This window comes from Dioscorea cayenensis, chromosome 8, assembly GCF_009730915.1.
Source record: "Dioscorea cayenensis subsp. rotundata cultivar TDr96_F1 chromosome 8, TDr96_F1_v2_PseudoChromosome.rev07_lg8_w22 25.fasta, whole genome shotgun sequence".
NCBI classification, from domain to species: Eukaryota; Viridiplantae; Streptophyta; class Magnoliopsida; order Dioscoreales; family Dioscoreaceae; genus Dioscorea; species Dioscorea cayenensis.
Genome location: NC_052478.1, coordinates 12,983,348 through 12,988,083, shown reverse-complemented (window position 1 = coordinate 12,988,083; position 4,736 = coordinate 12,983,348). Strand labels below are relative to the sequence as shown.

The following is a 4,736-nucleotide window of genomic DNA, read 5'->3' as shown; positions in this document are numbered from 1 at the left end:
GTTAAGATTTTTTCCGTTCAGTTTACAGGGTGCAGTATACCGATGGCTCACTTCATTCACCCCCAGGTCCATCACTACTTGGAAGGATATGGTTGACAAATTCCTCGCTAGATATTTCCCGCCAAGCAAGGCAGCCCATTGAGACAAGAAATATCTTCTTTTCGATAAGGTGACACAGAAACGTTGTTTGAAGCTCATGAGAGGTCTAAGGATCTCTTGAGACAATGCCCACACCATGGTTTTGCATCTTGGATGAGAGTGCAGATGGGTTGAACTATCAAACACGCTAACTCATTGATACCGCTTCAGGGGGTTCATCAAGCAGTAAATATCCTGAGGATGCAGAGCAGTTGATTGAAAGCATGGCTAGCAATTAATCTCACTAGAGCACTCGAGGAAGACCACAAAAAATAGCAGGTTGATCAGTTTATGATGGGTTCGAGCTAAAATTCTGGTGTAGTCCTGTCTTGTGATACTTGTGGGGCTGCACACTCAGTTGTACAATGCCCTATCTCTAATGCTTCCCAGGGCCTGTTGAGATGGTGGATTATGTTGGCCTTGGCTAGAGAAGCCAAGGAAATGCATACGGACCCACATATAATTCAGGGTGGAGGAATCACCCCAAATTTTCATGGAATTTGGGGCAGCAGTGACAAAGACCACCATAACCTCTGAGACCTTAGTTTTAACCTTAGCAACAACATGAGAAGAAATTTAACACTGAAGACATATTGACAAAGTTTATGATCAACACTAAGGCAAAATTTCAGAATATTAACAACCAGCTAACTCAGCGCAGTGGTCAATTCAACGAGATAAGCACAATATTAAGGAATCTCCAAGCATTGGTCCAATCACTCAAAAATCAAGTTGGGCAACTTGCCAGGGCAAATGCTGTGTGAGCACAGGGTAGCCTCCTGAGCAATATAGAGCCGAATCCAAGAGAGCATCTCAAGGCTGTCACTTTTCGGAGCGGGAGACACTGGTGGCAAGAGTCGAGGATGGCTCAAGTACTAAGAAGGATGGGGTGACCATTTTGGAAGACCCCGAAGTGGATGAGCAGGTAAGTGGGAAGAATGATGACAAGCAAGGTGAGGAACCCGCTAAACCGTCAACATCGAGGGTTCTCGAGTATAAACCCCCTGTTCCTTACCCTTCCAAGTTAAAACAAAAAAAAGAGGATGCTCAATAAAAAAAGTTCCTTAATATGTTCAAGTAGCTGCATATAAATATTCTACTCATTAAGGCATTGGCCGGAATGCCTAAGTACACCAAGTTCATGAAAGATCTTCTTACCAACAATAAGAAACTTGAAGAGCTGGAGACAGTGGCACTCCACAAGAATTGTTCAGTAATGATTTAGAAGAAGCTTCCAGAGAAGTTAACTGACCTTGGGAGCTTAATCATTCCTTGTATAATTGGGGAGGGCGCGCAATAGAAAGCACTGCCCGACTCTAGGGCTAGCATCAATGTAATGGCATACAAGCTTTTCTTGGAGTTAGGATTAGAGGATTTTAGGCCCACAAGAATGATGGTGCAGCTTGTGGATCCCTATGGACTTTATGATACCTGATGTCAATGATGATGTTAATGTCCTACTGATCCTTCAGCGCCCTTTCCTTAATACTTCTGGTACTCTCATCGATGTAAATGGCGGAAGAATGACTCTCAGAGTGGGAGAGGAGAAAGTTGTTTTCACACTTCCTGAAGCAATGAGGCAAACTTTGGATCATGATAACCAGTTATGTTTTACCAATGAAACTGATATGGTCATCTCAGATTGTGTGCAGGAAGTTTTGGCTATAAACCCGGTGGATGAATATTTGGAAGAAGTGGACAACAAGGAGGACAAGATGAAGGTCCTTGTTCCGCCTCCAATGCAGCATGTAAGCTATGTGGGGGAAGATCCATGATAAGTGCTTGAGTGAACATGTTTTTATGCATGTTTTACATACATTGAGCATCATATTTTATACGGTTTATGTCTAATTTCGTGTATTGGGTGTTCTTTTATGCATATAGGTTGTGAAGGCATTGGGATTTCAAAAGGGAGCGAAGATAGGCTATCATGGCATAATATTGGGAGTTCTTGTACAAATCAAGTTGGAAGACACAAGAGGAGTTCGTGTATGAGGAGATGTGTGCCAACGTCCATAGTTTTGCAAGCCAAGTTATTAATGGAAGGGCACAAAGGCAGCCATGTCTCCACATTCCTCCTCTTTGTAAAGATTTCAAGACCTTTCAAGACGCATTGATGAAGGAAAAAGCCGTATAGCCTACCATATGATCGTGTGGCCTTAAGAGGAGAATGTTTATCATCGAGTTTGTGTGAAATCACTGCAGCAATAATAACGTAATAATTTCATCATGAGCGATCGTGAGCGAAATTCACGCGTGGAAATTCCTGCAGCCCAAGCGGGCGCGTGGGGGCACGTGACAGACGCGATGTGAGGCTATAAATACACCTTTTGGCTGATTCTAAAGGGACTTTTGGCGGAGCTTTGAGCATAGACATTGAGAGAGAGGCGGCTAGGGTTTGAGGAGAAGGTCTTCGCCGATTGAGAGGGAGTTCTTCACTAACTTTGATAGGTTCCTTCGACGTCATAGCATTTTTGGGGAGCCATTGGCGACCTAGCTTCGGAGAGGAAATCCCTTCAAGACGTAGAACTACCAATCAAGGCCAATCCGCGAATTCGAGGGGGTTTTTTCTATGGGTTTTTATTGCTTTTCATTGTATCCATTATTGTTTTTGTAACTAGGCCCATGGAGGGCTAAACCCTAGTGGGTATTTGGGCATGTGAACCCTAAGATTTATATTTTTGGATTGATTCTCTTAATGCTTTCTAGTTAATCCGAGTTGTCTTGAGTTTTTAATCTTGTGATTTAATTGCTTGCTAGTGTTGTTAATCCTTGTGGTTGATTTACATTGCATGATTTAATACTTTGATGTGAGAGGTCTCCATTAGAGTTAGATTTCCAAGATTAAAGAGGGTTGAGAGGGTGAGCCTTGAGATGGAGGAGTGTCCCCTTTCCCCTTCGATTGAGTGTTTCCTATCTCCGTATTCCATATTCTCTTTGCAACCATATTTGGTGTGAGGCGTGAGATTGCTCGATTTCTCCACCGGGACCTTGTAGGGGGTTAGGATCCTTCGCCGGGAATTAGGGTTGGATCTACATTTAGGAATCGGTTTCACTCTTAGGTTTCCTTATAGCATATTGCGGTCATATAGGGTGTGAAGTGTTGAGATTGGTCGATTTCTCCACCGGGACCTTGTAGGGGACTAGTGCCTTTTGCTTGGAGACAAGGATTGGTTATCGTTGGACTACCTCGACTCATTAGACTCGATTCTAGAGCATTTAGTGAATCTTGAGCTTCAAAGAAGATCTTAGGGGGATCATTGCCCGAATACCTCATCCTTAGTGATTGAGACTCTTCTACTTTATTTCTTGCATACTTGTTTGCTTTGCTTGCAATTAGTTCACTTCATCATATTCATTGATTCCGACTAGATAATTGAGAAGTGGTTATTACTAGTACTTCCGCTCCCTCGTGGATTCGACTCACCCGACTCACCGGGTAATTATTACTTCGACACCCGTGCACTTGCGGTTTACACACGCATATTCGGACGTGTCAAGTTTTTGGCGCCGTTGCCGGGGAACGGGATATTAGGAACACTAGGACTTGATTACTTTAGTCATTCACATTTTTATTTGTTTTTCTATTTCATATTTCTCTCTTTCGCCGTTCTCATTGTTTTTTTTTATTGATTTCAACTTCAGGTTATGACCCGAGGGAACCCTTCGACATTGGTTGAAGAGGATCCTCGAAATTGAGCGAAGATTTTCGTAGAAGGGGCAAGGAACCTCGTACAAGAACAGTAATTCTCCAGTTGAAATAGATATCGAAAGATCAGAAAATATGGCTGAACAAGAGGGGCAACAAAGGACATTATCAGATTTTGCTAGGCCTACAATTCGTGGGACACAGTCAAGCATTGTTAGGCCACCGGTAGCTGCCCAAAATTTTGAGTTAAAGCCGGGTTTTATTCAGATGGTTCAACAGTCTGCACAGTTCAATGGGTTAGCCGATGAAGACCCAAATAGTCATATTGAGAACTTCCTCGAAGTTTGTGATATGTTGAAGATCAATGGAGTCTCGGATGATGCAATCCGATTGAGAGCATTCCCATTTTCATTGAAGGGAAGAGCCAAGCAATGGCTTCATTCATTGCCATGAGCTTCTATCACAACGTGGGACGAGATGGTTGAGGCTTTCCTCGCAAGGTATTTTCCTCCGGGGAAATCGGCTAAGCTTCGCAATGAAATATCTTCGTTTGTTTAGATAGAGCTTGAATCCTTATTTGAAACTTGGGAGCGTTTCAAAGACCTTTTGCGGAAGTGTCCACAACACGGGTTCCCCGAGTGGATGGTTATTCAATCATTTTACAATGGGTTGAACTCGAGTACCAAGCAACTCCTTGATGCCGCCGCGGGAGGGACAATGGGAAACAAAACCCCCGAGCAAGCCCGACAACTAATTGAGGAAATGGGATTGAATAGCTACCAATGGAATGCAAGAGAAAAGAAGAAGGTGGCCGGGCTCCATGAGATTGATGCGGTTACATCCCTAGCAGCCCAAGTCGAGGCACTAAGCAAGAAGTTGGATACTTTGACTTCATCGAAGGTAGCCGCAATCACAAGTTGTGATGGTTGTGGGGGTGCACACATGCCAT

At 43.5% G+C, this 4,736-nt stretch overlaps 1 non-coding gene across 1 annotated transcript; it reads right to left on the bottom strand.

Annotated features, from left to right (window-relative positions):
* Positions 1-4,313: 4,313 nt before the first annotated feature.
* LOC120267980 lies at positions 4,314-4,419 on the bottom strand. Its single transcript, XR_005538650.1, has one exon. It is a non-coding gene; the product is annotated as a small nucleolar RNA R71 (small nucleolar RNA).
* Between the last annotated feature and the right edge of the window lie 317 nt (positions 4,420-4,736).